Source organism: Propithecus coquereli, unplaced genomic scaffold (assembly GCF_000956105.1).
Source record: "Propithecus coquereli isolate 6110/MARCELLA unplaced genomic scaffold, Pcoq_1.0 Scaffold243, whole genome shotgun sequence".
Lineage (NCBI taxonomy): Eukaryota > Metazoa > Chordata > Mammalia > Primates > Indriidae > Propithecus > Propithecus coquereli.
In genome coordinates, this window is record NW_012147986.1 from 2,366,174 (window position 1) to 2,382,437 (window position 16,264).

At 43.3% G+C, this 16,264-nt stretch overlaps 1 pseudogene; it reads right to left on the reverse strand.

The window, feature by feature from the left end:
• Nucleotides 1-664: 664 nt before the first annotated feature.
• On the reverse strand, nucleotides 665-3,736 carry LOC105812048 (annotated as a pseudogene).
• Between the last annotated feature and the right edge of the window lie 12,528 nt (nucleotides 3,737-16,264).

The window sequence follows — 16,264 nt, forward strand, 5'->3', positions numbered from 1 at the left end:
AACAAAGGAATCTGTAACTGATTGTGATCAATTAGCTGTAAACACTGCTATTGATTTTTGTATGTTGATTTTGTATCCAGCAAATTTATTCAATTTGTTTATTAGTCCTGACAGTTTTTTGGTGGGGGTTTAAAGTTTTTCTAAATATAACATCATGTCGTTGGTGAACAAGGCTAATTTGACCTCTTCCTTTCCAATTTAGATGCCCTTTATTTCTTTCTCTTGCCTAATTGCTATGGCTAGGAGTTCCAGTACTATGTTGAATAAAAGTGGTAAAAGTGGGCATCCTTGTGTTGTGCCAGATCTTAGAGGAAAGGCTTTCAATTTTTCCCCATTCAGTATGATGTTAGCTGTGGGTTTGTCATATATGGCATTTATTATTTTGAACCCAGTTTGTTGGAGTTTTATCCTGAAGGGATGTTGAATTTTATCGAATGCTTTTCCAGCATCTATTGAAATGATATATGGATTTTGTCCTTGGTTCTGTTAATGTGTTGTATCACATTTGTTGATTTACGTATGTTGAACCATCCTTGCATCCCTGAGATGAATCCCACTTTATCATGGTGAATTACCTTTTTTCTTTTATTTATTTATTTATTTATTTGCTGGAGTCTCAGTCTTTAGTCGGGCAGGGTGTGTCATGCACGCACACACTCAGGCTTCAGATCTTATTGAAAGCTGCAATGTTGACACTCTACATGTGCTCCTCAAACTTGGTGATCTCCTCTTCCAGCAAGGCAGTCCTCACCTTATCATCCTCCACCACACACTGGATTTGCAGTTACAGATGCCGCAGCCCGTGGGCACCAGCCTGGAGCCCCACCAGATCAGCATGTCCAGCTGGATGGAGTGCACACAGGCCTCCATCTGGGCCATATCTGTCTTATCATCCCAAGGCTTAACATCTAGGAGGATGGAGGACTTGGCCACCAGTGCAGGCTTCTTGGCCTTCTGTGCATACTGCTGCAGCCTCTCCTCCTACAGCCAGGCTGCCTCCTGGTTCTACTCTTTGTTGTCTCTGCCAGACAGGTCAATGTCATCATCCTAGGCATGTGTAGCCACCTTCTTGGTTGGGGACTCCACTTGGTGCATGAAAGAGTCAAACTGGATCTGTGGGGCTGCAGCCTAGTGGGTGGGCGGTCTTTTCTCTGGCACGCTCAGCCCAGCCTCCAGCTTGGAGATTGCCTGCTGCAGATCCCGCACCTCTGGCAGGTTCTGTTTCTCTACTTCCAGGCTGGCAATCTGGACGACAAGCTCGCTGTGGTCTCCACTAGCCCTGCTGGAGGCCCTGGGGCCAAGCTTCTGGCCAGGGGTTTCAGTATGTTCTCTCAGGCTCCCATAATGTCTCGGAGGGTCACAGTGGTGCCATTCTCCTGGTGGGAGCAGCCAACCACAGGCTGGTTTATCTGCTCATAGAATTTCCTTTCTGCATCATCATATTTGAACTTGTTGAATCAGATCTTCTCATGGACCAGGAAGTGTGTAGCCACTTTTCTAATGCCAGCCAAGGATGTGGTGACCAACGCAGGGGGACTGGACTGATGCTAGGGTGTGAATGATCTTTTAAACATGTCGTTGAATTTGGTTTGCTAGTATTTGGTTGTGGATTTTTGCATCGATGTTCATCAGGGATGATATTGGCCTGTGGTTTTCTTTGTTGCTGTGTCCTTGTCCGGTGGGTAATGCTTACCTTGGAGAGAGAGTTTGGAAGTAGTCCATCCTCTTTAGTTTTTTGGAATAGTTTGAATAGAATTGATATTAGTTGTTTATTAAATATTTGGTAGAGTTCAGCAGTGAAACCATCAGGCTTTTCTTTGATGGGAGACTGTTTATTATGGCTTCAATCTCATTACTCCTTATTGGGTTGTTAAGGTTTTCTGTTTCTTCATGGTTCAATCTTGGTAGGTTGTATGTGTTTGGGAATTTATCCATTTATTCTAGGTTTTCCATTTGTTGGCAGATGGTTGTTCATAATAATGTCTAATGATCCTTTGTATTTCTGTGGCATCAGTTGTAATGTCTCTTTTTCATTTCTGATTTTATTTGTTTGTATCTTCTCTCTTTTTTTTCTTAGTATAGCTAAAGGTTTGTTGGTTTTGTCTTTTCGAAAATTCAACTTTTTCTTTCCTTGATATATTTGTTTTTGTTTTTCTAAGTCTCAATTTTATTTGTTTCTGCTTTGATCTTTATTATTTCTTTCTACCCTTTGCTCTTTCTCAACTCCCTCTTGAAGGCCAGTAACTATTATATTTGCTTTTTTGAGGCTATTCTCTAGATTTTGTAGGTGTTCTTCATTTCTTTTTATTCTTTAAAATCTTTTCTCCTCCTACTGTGTATTTTCAAATAGCCCACTTCGAGTTCCCTTATTCTTTCTTCTGCTTGATCAATTCTGCTGTTGAGACCCTCTGTTGCATTTTTTGGTTCAGCCAATGTATTTCTCAGTTCCAGGATTTCTGTTTGATTTTTCAAATTATTGTGTCAATCTCCTTGTTAAGTTTCTCTGATAAATTTCTGAATTGTTTTTCTGGGTTATCTTGGAGTTTGCTGAGTTTCCTCCAAACTGCTATTTTGAATTCTTGACCTGAGAGCTCACAAATTGTTGTCTTGCTTGGGTTGGTAACTGGCTCCTTGTTTTGTCCATTTGGGGAGGTCATGGTTCCCTGTTTGCTGTTGTTTCTTATGGATGTACATCTACGTGTTTGCATTGAAAGATAGTTATTTATTTCAGTCTTCACTGTCTGGTTTGGTTTGGTCTTTCTAGAGTATGTTTGCTTAGAGGTTTTGTGCAGTTTGTTGAGTTCCCTTAGCCCTAGAGTACTGCCTCCTTTTGGGCACTAGATGGAGCCTGAAGCCCAGGTTTGCTGCAGTTCCACAAAAGTTTCAAGTGCCTTATGTGGTGTCTGGCTTCTGTTATTCCAGCTACTTGGCGATCTGAGAAGGGAAGATGGCTTGAGGCTCAGAGTCTGGGCAACACGGATAGACCCTGTCTCTAAAAAAATTAACCAGGTGCATGGTGGTCTGCACCTGTAGTCCTAGCCACTCAGGAGGCTGAAGCGAGAGGATTGGTTGAGCCCAGGAGTTTGAGGCTGCAGTGAGCTATGATCACCTATTGCATTCCAGCCTGAGCAACACAGTGAGACCCTGTCTCTAAAAAAACAAAAAGTTTGAAGCACTGCCCATCCTGGCTGTGTGAGAAGGTTGGCTAGGGCTTTGTGACCAGAGGATCCGTGGAGCCTGCTTCCTACAGTACGGTGCTGCTGAACTGACTCTCTGACTTGGCATCTGCTTTGGCTGATATGAAGATCAGCCCATGAGTTTTGTGCACTGGGGTTGCTAGCCCCACCTGCACGGATTGTCTCTAGCTGCCCTCAGGGTATTTTCTCTCTACAGGCACTCATGGTGCTTCCCATGGGTTGAGGCAGAAACAGCTTTCTTGCGAGGGAACCCAAGATGGTAGAGAAGCTGGATGTCCCCCGCAATCTCACTTTTTCCAGTGGAGACCCTGAGTCCAGGGGGATTTTTCCACATAGTGCCTGGCAGCTTGGGAGAGGGGCATCGCAGGTAGAGAAATCTCTTAAAAATTGCCTGCAATTTTTCACTTCTCTGTAGCCCTGGGGATCATCACAGCTTTAGCTTTGAGTTCTGGAACATTACTGGTGATAACCTTGGCACTGGATAGTTATTTTTGATTTTCTGTGTAGGAGAGTGAAGCCAGGTTGCTTTACTCTGCCATCGTGGTGGCATCATTCTGACCTGCTTTTTATTTCTTAAATTCTTTTTTTTCTCTGTGTTTCATTTGAGATCACTTCTATCGAATGCCTTCAAGTTTGCAAATCTTTTGTGATGTATAATCTGTTGTTAATCCCATTCAATGTGTGTATGTTTTAAATCTGAGATATTGTAGTTCATTTCTGGAAGTTTGATTTGGATCTTCTAGAAAAACATCTTCCATGCCTCTACTTAACTTTCTGAACATATGAAATACAGTTATAATGCCTGTTTTAATGTCCTTCTCTGATAATTCTAATGTCTGTATCATTATGGGTTAATTTCAATGGATTGATCATTCTCCTCATTATGGGTCTTGTTTTCTTGCCTCTTTGAATACCTGATAATCTTTGATTAAATGCCAGACATTATGAATTCTTCCTTTTGGGCACTGGATATTTTTGTATATGTATAGTCTTTGCTTTATTCTGACATGTAGTTAAGTTACCTGGTAACAGATTATTTTGGGTCTAGCGTTCCTGATTTGTGAGGCAGGTGCGGGAACTGTTCAGTCTAGGGCTGAGCGTCCTCTACCACTGAGACCATGCCCTCCTGAGTACTCCCCCCAGTGCCCTGTCAATTTAGATTTTCCAGTCTGGCTCTGTTGGGGGCAGACACCATTCTAGGCTTTATGTCAGCACCAGCCACTGTTCCTTCTAATCCTTTCGAATAGTTAGTTCTTTCCCCAGCCTCAGGGGTTTTTCTCACACACATGTGCTGATCAGTACTCCGCTGGCTACATGAGGAAGAGCCTCTGCAGGTCCCTGGAGTTGTGTATCTGCACAGCTTTCTTCTCTCTGATGCTCTGTCCTATGTACTACGGCTGCTTTGTCTCCCTGGAATCCCAGCTCTTCTCCTCAACTCAGGGAACACACCTGGCTCTGCCTGTTTTCCTTCCTGTGCTGTGGCTGGAACTCCCAGGGTAGTAAGCTGGGGCAATCACATGGCTTGCCTCGTTTATTTTCTTTGTCTCAGGGATCACTGTCCTTCATTGCCTGATGTCCAGTGTCTTAAAAACCATTGTTTCCTGTATGTTGTTTGTTCCCCGCCCCAGGTGGGAGAGTAAACATGGTTTCCATTACTCCATTTTGGCCAGAAGCACAAATCTTCATTTGACCACTTTAGTTTTGAACTAGGCCAAGCCAAATTCCTAGGTGGCTTAGAAGATGCCACTAGAGGAGTCCCAGGGCATCCCTGTAGATTTGCAACCAGCTCCTGTTCTCACAATTCATGTAGTAAATGCATCGTTCTTCTCCGCACAAGCTGGGTGTGGATGGTATTATAGGTGAAGGTGACGTGTCCGGTTCTGTGGTCCCACGATGGAGTCCTCAAGGATATAGACCCAGTGGGTGGCACTGGCAGTAAATAGTCTCTTTGCCTAGTGGGGTATCTTCTCGGTTTTGGTCAGGGGCCCTTGGGACAGGGGCCTCTGGACAGAGTTACTTCCTAGTTTCTATGTCTTCCATCAAAACATATTTGTTCCAGGGGTTTAAGCATCATTATTAGGAGGCAATAAACACTTGGTCCCGGGAGCTCTGGAGCACTTGCTGGCCCAGAAAATTCCTCATGATTGTTCCAGGTGGGGAGAGCTTACAACATGAGCAGCATCAGGGCTATAGAGCCCAGGGGACACCTGGAGGCCAGGCTGGGCAACAGTTGGTGCACGTCTCCTGGGCTCCCAGCTCCATCACCACTCAGCACCCCCTATGAGGGGCTATCAAGCTATATTAACAGTGTATTTTAAAAGAAAACCATAACTTGAGTCTAATCATGTGAAAGCAATCATATAAATCCAGAATTGAGGACATTCTACAAGCAACTGGCATGAACTCTCTAATATATCAGTCTTGAAAGATAAAAAGAGGGGTGTGCGTGTGTGTGTGTGTGTGTGTGTGTGATGATGGTGGTGAGGCTGTTCTAGCTCAGAGGAAACTAAAGAGCCATGACAATCAAATGTCATATATGAACTTTAATTGGGATTCTGGAAACAGGAAATAAACCCAGCTATAGGGTTTAAAATCTTTTTATCTAGTGTTGATGTTATATCCACATTAAATTCCTTGGGTGTGGTAATGGTATTATGATTATGGAGGAGAATGTCCTTGTTTTTAGGCTGAAATATCAAATAATGCTGAAATGCTACCATTTACTTTCAAATGATTCAGCAAGGAAAAACATATGTTATATACGTATATAAATGTACACATATATACATATACATATACACATCGACAGGGTGCAAAGGTCCTGAGGAAGAAACAGGCTGCCATATTTCCAAACACAAAGAAAGACAGTGAGGAGGAGAGTGGTAAGTGATGGGAATGTGGATATAGACAGGGGTCAGGTCCCAAAGGGTTTTGTTAGATGATAAAGATATTTTATTTTCAAGGTAATGAGAATCCTTTGGAGCAGGGACTCATGGAATCAGATTTATGTTTTATTATCCCATTATTCATCTCACTTCTCCCCACATACTCAGGAAGTGTATTCTCGGGTCCCTGGAGTTGCCACACTCATGGAAACGGTTTTGTACCTCATAGTCATGTAGCTGTCTCCCCTCCACCCAATCTCTCTGGTGGCCGAACATGGGGCCTTTGTGGTCCTGGTGGTTCTTGCTCCCTGGAACCAAGGGGTTTCCCTGTCAAGTCACCCACTTCCGAGAAGGTAACCATAGGCCTCACTCACGAAAAGGAGCCATGCGTCACATCAGGGAGTTGTGGCTGTGGGGAGCAGCCAGGCCTCTTGTGGCCAGGGAAGAGGAAGATCCGTAGACAGAACTTAAAACAAGCAACAGCATGTTGTTGGAAATTGGCAACAAATAATTCTTAGAATAGAGAATTCTCAAGAGGGCTGGGGGCTCATTGCTTTCATTTTATGCTGGGATCTGTGTGTCTTTTCCCTACTCTGGGCCTCCCTGATACCATTTAACAGTGTCATACTCCTAGCACCCCTGTCCTTCATCCCAAACCTATAGCCAAATCCCCTTATTCTCCTTTCTGGAGAAAAACCACACAGTTGGGTAGATCAGGGCCATAGGAGGAAAACAGTTGTGTGCTGGTCTTGGCCCTTGCAGGCTCTCAGGAGCCTACTGTGTGCCTCCCTTCTCAACTCTGCATTCCCTGACATCCTGTCAACTTGAAACTGGCCATGCTGGGAATATTTACACAATGGTAATTGGCAAATACTACAAGTCAGGGTTTCCTGTCTAGAACCAGAGGGCCAGTTGTTAAATATCTTTGAACCACTGTGTTAACTGAAGAAATAATAAGTTTCATAGTTTGGAAAGGAGAGCTTTATTTCTCATAAAGGGTTGTAGCCTGTGGGTGGCCATTCTGGCAGGCTGGAAAGCAGGGCCCCTGGCCACAAGCCAGTAACACGTGCTTCAAGGAAGGGACAATGGTAAAAGAAATTTATACTGAGCAGGATGGCTATATGTACTTATTTAACAAGCTATAGGAGGAGTCATGAATATTTATGAAAAGAGAAACATGTGCCTGCACAGTGGAGTTTTCTACCCTTTTATGAGATTGATGTTTGGAAATGGCCACCCTCTGTATCAAAAAGGTAAAATAAGAATACTTGGTAGACTCATCAAACCATGTTGACCACTATTATTGGTGGTCTCTTATCAGGAAACAATGCTGATCTAGGGAGGAGGGTCCATTCAGTTGGGTAGGGGGCTTAGGATTTTATTTTTAATTTACAATTGCATATTTCATTTGTTTAAAATTCTCTCTCTCCTGAACTTAATCTTGAGAATAGGCTTAATGTTGACAATGGTGCTCATAAAAAAGATCTTCAGGACATAAGGAGAAATATTCCCTCCCACAAAACTACAGAAGCAAATCTGTTTAAAGTTCTGATAAAGAGATGTATTGAGAATATTCACAAAGGGCATCAGTTTTACTCTGCTGCCCAGTGGGGAGACTTGTGGAAAATGTATAATTTTGCTCTATTTTCATGTAAAAAAGAAGTCTTTTAAGATGTCTGGACTTCAGAGATTGCTATATTGTACTATAAGTGTAACCTTTAAACCTAAAAGTCTATAATTTGTTTGGGTGTTTCTTGATAATTTGATGCCCTGATAACAATATTTACATTGATTTTTTTTCCCTGAGGGTATAACATGCAAGATTTTAAGTGAGTTCAGAAAAGGAGCTTTGGTATTTCCCCTGCCCACCTCTGTGTATGCTGGATTCCTTACGTAAAGGCCTGGGAGCCTGCGACATTTGCAGAGCCACTGTGAATATGTGATCTCAGAGCTGCCTGTTTCCTTGTCTTTGGTGAGCTTCCTCTTCCGTTCTCCTTCACGACTCTAAATCTTCACTCTTCCCTTCAGTTCCCCTATGCAACTCCAGCAGATGATATGTCCTCGTAATTTATCAAAACAACCAGAAAAGAGTGAGGGGAAACAGCCGAAGGGAACCCCACAGGCAGATTTCTGGGGGTGATGGTGGGGTAGGAGCTGACTAACTAACTACACCCACTTCCACCCCATCGAAACGAAAAAAACAAAGGAGCAAAGACCACACCAGCAGTGCTCAAACCCGGAATGTCAAGAACCTTGAGAAGTATCATCTAGAGGCAGAAATTGGGACTCTAGAATTGAAATGAGATTGTATAACCCAACATGGTGCTTCCCCTGCAGAGTACGGCAAAAGGAGGCCACACAAAATTCTGAAACATTTCACTGATAACTCCCAGCCCAACATCCTCTACACCCAACTCATACCAAGTCTTGTTAATTCTGTTCCTAAATATATCTGAAGCCCCCCAATTTCTCTGCATACCCACATTTTCTAATGAGCTGTTTTTGGTATATAGGAAATTTATTCATGTGGATTATTTTTGTCCATATGATTATTGGATTCTCTTATTGATTTAAATAACTCTTCCAGATTTTTCTTTTAGATTTCATAGGTTAAAAATCATATCATCTTTTTTTTGGCTTTTTTTTGGAGACTGAGTCTTGCTCTGTCACCTAGGCTAGAGTGCGGTGGCATGATGATAGCTCACTGCAACCTCAGACCCTTGGGCTCAAGCAATCCTCCTGCTTCAGTCCCCACAGTAGCTGGGACTACAGGCACACACCATTACCCCTGGCTAAAATCATACCATCTATAAATAATAATAACTTTGTCTTCTTTCTTTCAAAAAAAAGATTGGTACTTACAAGAAGAAAACAAAATATGTTGATTGGCAGATAAAAAGGAAACAGAGAGACATCATGTGCTTCTAGATATAAAGGACATCAAATCTCCCTAAATTATGTTACAGCTTTACTAAAATTCCACTTAAAATCTCAATAGGACTTGCCAAAAGGTAATTTGAAAGAAAAAGTTAAAAATAGCTAAGAAAATTTTAATTAAAAAAAGGTTAAAAAAGATGCATGATATTTTAAGATATTTTGTAAAGCAACTATTAGTTTGGTAATATTGAGAGAATTTGAAGAACAAAGAAACAGAATAGAGAGGCCCTAAACAGAGCCTAGAATACAACACTTTCTAAATGTCTAAGGAAGCATCTGAAATGAGTGGGTGAAGGTAGAGACCATCCAGTAGGATGATGTGGTGTTCTGCGGGTAGCATGGCCTTCTTTGGACGGGCGATGATTCTTTGCGTGATTCATCTGGGGAAGTGGCAAGATGTTATAGAGCAAACTGGAACTTGGAAATCAGAGAGAACTACAATCTCTCTCTGAATCTTCCTTTCTTGGAGTCAGGCCAATATTTCTCAGCCTGAGAAGTGTCATCCACTAAGAGAGTGTAAAAGAAAAATGATGATGGAAATCCTGGTAAAAAAGTGTTAAACAAACTTAACACAGGACCTCTCAGGACTTTAATATGAATCCCCGAGAAAGGTGTACAGCATGAAATATTTCACATACTTGTTTAATCTTGGAACCCTTTTTTGGGAAGAGCATACTGCACTAGTATTCCATGAAACACACTTCGGTAAGGCTGAGTCAGTCCTAAAAGGAGAGGGGATATTTTGGGAGGTATGTTACAAGTATTCTTTTTTGAGACAGAGTCTCACTCTGTTGCCTGGGCTAGAGTGCCGTGGTGTCAGCCTAACTCACAACAACCTCAAACTCCTGGGCTCAAGAGATCCTACTGCCTCAGCCTCCTGAGTAGCTAGGACTACAGGCATGTGCCACCATGCTTGGCTAATTTTTTCTGTATATTTTTAGTTGTCCAACTAATTTCTTTCTATTTTTGGTAGAGACGGGGTCTCGCTCTTGCTCAAGCTGGTCTTGAACTCCTGACCTCGAGCGATCCTCCTGCCTCGACCTCCCAGAGTGCTAGGATTACAGGTGTAAGCCACCACGCCCAGCTTCATAAGTATTCTTGATTGGAAACCACAGACCCATGTCTGCATAATTTAAGCATAACAAGAATTTATTGGGAGGGTGACCATTTGCTCTCAGACTCAATGGGAAGGCTTGAAATGGGGGCAGGACTACAGAAGGATGGGATCGGAAAAGACCCTCGAGATGTCCCTTGAAGAATCCCAGACATCTCTGCAACAGTGCATTACTGTCTCAGTCACATGGGTGGTGCTATCTGATTGCCTGATCCTGTGAAATATGCCTGAGATCCAGCTGCCAGGCAGTTGAGAAGAAGAAATACCTGATTCCCTTTGTCTTCTGACTAGGAGTTGGGGTCCTGTCTGCCACAGATTTCGAGATTTGTCTTTATTAGTGAGGGTATTCTGGATGGCTCGAAAGGACAGCTATCTCTACAGCCTAACACCCATAAGTCACCTGATCCAGTGCAGCTGTATCTTATCCAACTGAAAACACATCCTCTTCCCAAGAGCAGGCAACACATTGTCTTTTAAATGATTGTGCCCAACTTTAAGTCCAGGATCACTGAGCAACTGACTTTCCTCCTCTAGTTCTGTCATGATCCCATCTGGATATTCTGAACAGTTATATCCAATGGTAAATGAGAGAAAGAAGAAAGAAAAATGAAAAGAAAAACGATATATGGTACAGTAACAAGGAAATGCAAGTAGTAGCTTTAGCCCTGGTTTCTGCTACGTTCACGAGGCCATATGACTTCCCTCCATGATCAGACAAGGTGTCATTATGTTGCCCAAGTTGGTATCAAACTCCTGGCCTCAAGCAACCCTCCTGCCTGGGCCTCCCAAAGTACTGGGATTACAGGCATGAGCCACTGTGCCTGGCCTCCATGAGTTTTAGAAACAGGAAGTAAAACCCTTGAGGATGGGTCATTTTTTTGTCAATGTGAGAGATGCTATCTAATTATATTCCTTGGTACCCACATCCATGGATTTTGGGGGAAGAAACAGCTGTGTTTTAAAGCATGTGCTATGTGCTGCAGAATACCTCCCCAACTTTTCAAGGTGTTGCCTTCCAGCCAGTAACTGACTCTTCAACAGGCCAGCACACTGTTTTATAAGGCCACCTATTTCTGGGTGAGGGGGTACACGGTAAGCGTGGTGAATCCCATGGGCACAAGCCCATTGCTTTTCATCTTTCATGAGTTCCTTAGAAAAGGGTATGTTGTATGGGATGCCATGACAGTCAATCAGTGACTATGGATGATGTTGCTGGCAGAAGTGTGGCAAACAGTGAGAACAAATCCAAATCCAAAATAAATTTCTTTGTCTGTGAGGATAAGACACTGCCCCCTCCATGATGGCAGGGGTCCAATGCCATCAACTTTCCATCAGGTGGCACTTTGATCCACGCAGGGAATGGTACTCTTTTGAGGCTAAGAGATAGCTGCCGTGTTGGCAGGTTGGGCACTCAGCAGTGGCAGCCCTGGAGAGCAGAAGCACACACTGTTCTTCGATGCCCCCATCCATGACACTTTGAGCATGAGTACATTGGGTCATCACAGAACAGGCTGGGCAAAGAAGCTGACTGTCATCCATGGATGGGCCATCTGGTTCGGTCTACTGTTTATTGACAACATCCGTGAGGGGGCTCTTTGGTGAGTATTGGCATGGAACAAAAATATTCTCCCACTCTGGGCCAATCACTAATGGAAAGGGTTCAATGTAATCAACATGTTACTAGGTAGAGGAGTGCTCCCACCCCTAGATGGAGAGAAGTAGGGGCATCATTACTATTACTAATGATTACAATAACAGCATTTATTGAGTGCTTACTATATAATTGTGCTTGTATTAGCTCATTGAATCCATACCCTGTGAGGTAGATGTCATTATCATACCCATTTTACAGATGAGGCAGTTATGTCACAGAGATGTTAAATAACTTGCCCAGAACTCTATCTTGAAAGCAGCCAACCCAGATTTGAACCCAGGTGGTCTGGCTGCAGAGCCTTTGTTCTCAAATACTATGCTGTGCCATCTCTGCCCCAGTCTCTTCGACCTTCCTTCATTCTTCCAGTGTGCCACATTCCCTCAGGACCCCACTCTTGCAGCAATGCCTTTTCCTCTGCCATGAAAGTTTATTCCTACTTTCCGCTCAGATCTCAGCTGAAATGTCACTGTCCAGGGAAGAGATTTTAATCCTGCAGACAAAGCCAGCTTCTCTTTTACATGCTCTGGTGACTCCATGCACTATTCCTTCATGTCACTTCCATGGCATCTGATGTACTTATCTGTGGTGTATTTGTTGTAAGCTCCTCACAGCTCCCCACTACTGCGGGGCCTGGCACACAGAGGATATGCAATGAGCATCTGTTGGCTGGCTCTCCGGTGAGGGGTTCTGGGTGTGTTCTTGACTCTCTGGGAATGTGTTCTGTGTTCCGTGTGTGTGACTGATGGGTGATGGCTTGCTCTTTTCAAGACCCTGTACACACACATAAAGCTCTGGAGTTGTTGAGCTATGAAACTTGTAGGTTTGTTTTGTTGACCACAAGATGGCTTGCTTCTCTTTTCCCTTTCTGGTTCAAGATCATTAACTTTGGGCAAGCACTGACAGACATTTTCACCATGTAGACTGAGCAACTCCTGCTGTGCAACACTGAGCTGGGTGTTTCCCCCATGAAGTTATCTCATGTCACCTGAACTATCTTGGTTGACCAAGGCTCCCCAAAATCATCCGCCCACTAGGTGCATGGCAGAGCTAGAATTCTGCTCCAGGACATACATTTTCCCACTGGATGGGTGGTTTTCAGCCCTGCCTGCATGGGGGACTCACTTGGAGAGTTGATAAAAGTACTGATGCCTAAGCCCCAACCAACACTGATTAGGTCAGAATCTCTGTGGTTGGGTGCTGGTATCTTTACAAATGTGCTCCTAGGGCTGAGAACCACCAGAAGGTCCTAGATATATAGCTCTCATTCTCCCCCCACTCCACCAGGGGAAGGGGAGGGCAATGTGAACATGCAGTTCATGCTGGCCTGACCAGTTGAGGGTCAGCTATATCATTAGAAATGGATTTATTTGCAGGAAATGAAAGCAAGTAACTCTGTGATCTCTGTACTGTGTTTTAAATAGAAGTACTTTGGAAAAATGCCATGTTCTATACCATTTTAACCCCAGTGCTTGTTGTTGTTGTTTTAGGCTTAATCAAGTATATAGTTTATTTTTCTTGCCTTCAAGAAGGCCAAGAATTATCCATAGAGAATTGCATTCTTCTGCAGGGCTGGGACCATGGTGTTTTTTTTAAGGTGGAAACCTCTGCATCTAGCATAGAGCTTGGCATACAATGGGCACTTGAGACATTTCTCTGGATGAATAAATGAATGCCTGAATGGATGAATGAGAGGAGAGGCCGCCATCCATTTCTGTGGGGATGTTTCCAATAGATATGATGGAAGACACTCATTCTAGGGGACCTGGATGAAAACGGCAGCTTCAGGGACACCTCTGTGGAGTAGTGGGAGGCATGTGAAGGTTTTAGGTTCCAGTTATGGTGACAGACCCAGCTACAGAGTCAGCTCAAGATCCTAGTCGAGGGAGAAGTTTACAACCTTAGCAAGATGGAAGAAGAAACCAGAAACATAAATTTGCAGTTGAGAGCAGTTATCTCATTGACTTCCTAAAAGAGAGCAAAACGGAAATGTTTGGAGAAAGAAAACTGTTGTTAAAGTTGGAAGGGAGAGTTGGGGGAACCCTACACAGCATTGGTGTGTAAAGTGAGCAGTACTGTAATTCATTAGAATGTGGGCATATGTCAGGATTGCATAATTTATTGGCTTTATTGATTTTGTTTGTAGAGGACAGGATGTCCAGTTGTGATATTGAACATATTATTGTGGGATTTTGTGTTTTGAGGGTCCTGTTCTTTTTTGTGGGTCTGGGCTCAGGTTGAATGAGTAGTACATGCAGCATGAAAAAGCCTCATTAAGACAGACCTGGACACTTGCTGGGATTTACCTACTCTGAGCACTGGGAACTTGACTCCAATCACTAGCCAGGATCCATGTGGCCAAGGACCAAGTGATTATTGCACAAGTTATACATGATACATGGAGGCGAGAGATCAGCTCTCATTCCATTACTCCTCCCCGCACCAGGGGCAGGGGACCCTGGCCAGGAGCAGTGTGAAATGTGGATGAATGAAGCATAAAATCTGTGTCATGGATTATGCTGTCATCATCTTCAGTTCCTCCTTGTTAAGGAACTAGTGCTAACTCCAGACCAGTGTGGTTAAGGGGACAGCGTTGATCCTGGGGTTTCTCCCCTGGGTGTCCCATGACATTGTTTCCCCATGAAGACTGTGGCTACTCATTTTTACCTCTTGTCTTTTTCTCTGTTCAAGGCAATAATTGGCAGTTCGCCACAGTAGCTCACTTTCTGTGATCCTGAGAATGGCTGGGGGTGTGGGTGATGGGGGCCCTGTGGTCTCTGGAGCTGTGGGGACTCCTAAAGGTTAAGTGGCCTACAGTGGTTTATTGAACGAACTGGGTGGTTAAAGCAACTTTATTTGTTGCCATCATTTCCTTGTCAACCTGCTTTCCTGACTTGTTCTTCTTCACCCCTGGAAAAATCTCAGGCAGATATTATAGCTTTTTTGATCACATTAATACATGAAAACATTCAGTCACATAACCAGAAAAATGCAAGCTCTCATCAAATTATCGTTTCTCCCCTTCCTAAGGCCAGTCATAGAAGTCTGAAGTGGTGGAGGGAGAGCTCGGTCACTTTTCGTCTTGTTCCCCACCCTGCTGTCCTCCTCACACCACTCCTCCTCCCCAACCAAACTGTGCCTTGCTCCAGGTGGCGGAAGGGTCTTCCTCATATGGAACAGTTGAAATCTTGTGTTTGCAACCTCTAGGTGCAGCAAATTCTAAATGCCAATTCATTTTCTCTGGTGTGCTTTTGGGGGTTTTAGGATACCTGCATTGCTGGAGAATCTCTTGCTGGCAATTCTCTTGGGCTCAGGTGATACATCTTCTGGCTGTCTGCTCCTGCTGCACCTCAGCTCCTACCTTCCTATGGTCTGACCACACAGTCCTTACTGGTACAGCCTCTCTTGATCAATTGAGAATAACTTCCTGCTGGGAAGAGTCCAAGTCTGGTCCACTGACACATCTTTTCCTCACCAACCTCTAGAAGAACAGACTATTCCCAAGTTTGCCTTTCTTCTCTATTCTGCTGTCTCAAGGCAGGTGGCTAGCTGAAGCTTCTTACCTTATACTTTTCATTCTTGTGTCCAGTACCAAACTAGATATCTCACAGACTCCAGGGATATATGCCACGCTTTCTGAATGGTTTTATTAAGGCTACCCTAACTTAATATGGTGAGGAAGTGTGGTAGGCAGAATAAGGGCCCCAAAGATGTCTATGTCATATAGTCCCAGGTTCCTATAGTCATGGAGCCCATGACTATATTAAGTTACATGTCGAAGTGGAATTAAAGTTGCTCATCAGCTGACCTTAAGATAGAGAAGCTGTCCTGGATTATCTGGGTGGGCTCAATGTAAGAGTTCTTAAAAGTAGAAATGAAAGGCAGAGCAGACTCAGTGTCCGAGTGATGGGATATGATAAGAACTCAACCTGTTGTTGTGGCTGTGAGCCAAACAGTGTGGGTGGCCTTAGAAGCTGGAGAAGGCAAGGAAGTGGATTTTCCTTTAGAGCCTCCAGAAAGGAATGTTGTCCTGCCAATACCATAATTTTAGCCCAGTTAAACTCATTTTTGACTTTTGACATCCAGAAATGTAAAATGACAAATCTGTATTGTTTTAAGCCACTAAGTTTGTGGTAATTTGTTGTAGCAGCAGTAGGAAACTAATATAGGAAGGAAAATTTCTTCATCTTTTATGGGGAGGTAAGTGAGAGGTACACAGGAAATGCAGAACTACTTCATTTTAGAAGAAGTCTTCATTTGAAATGTTGAACGTTTTTCCTTTGAGATCAGGAATGAGACATGGATGTTCCAAATCACCACTTCTATTCAACAACTGGATGTCCTTGCCAATACAATAAGGCAAGAAAACTAAAAAATAGAATTGGGAAGAAAGAATAAAAATGACGTTATTCACAGATGATATGACTGCATACATAGAAAAACTCAAAGTATCTGCAGATAAATTGTTAGAATTAGTAAG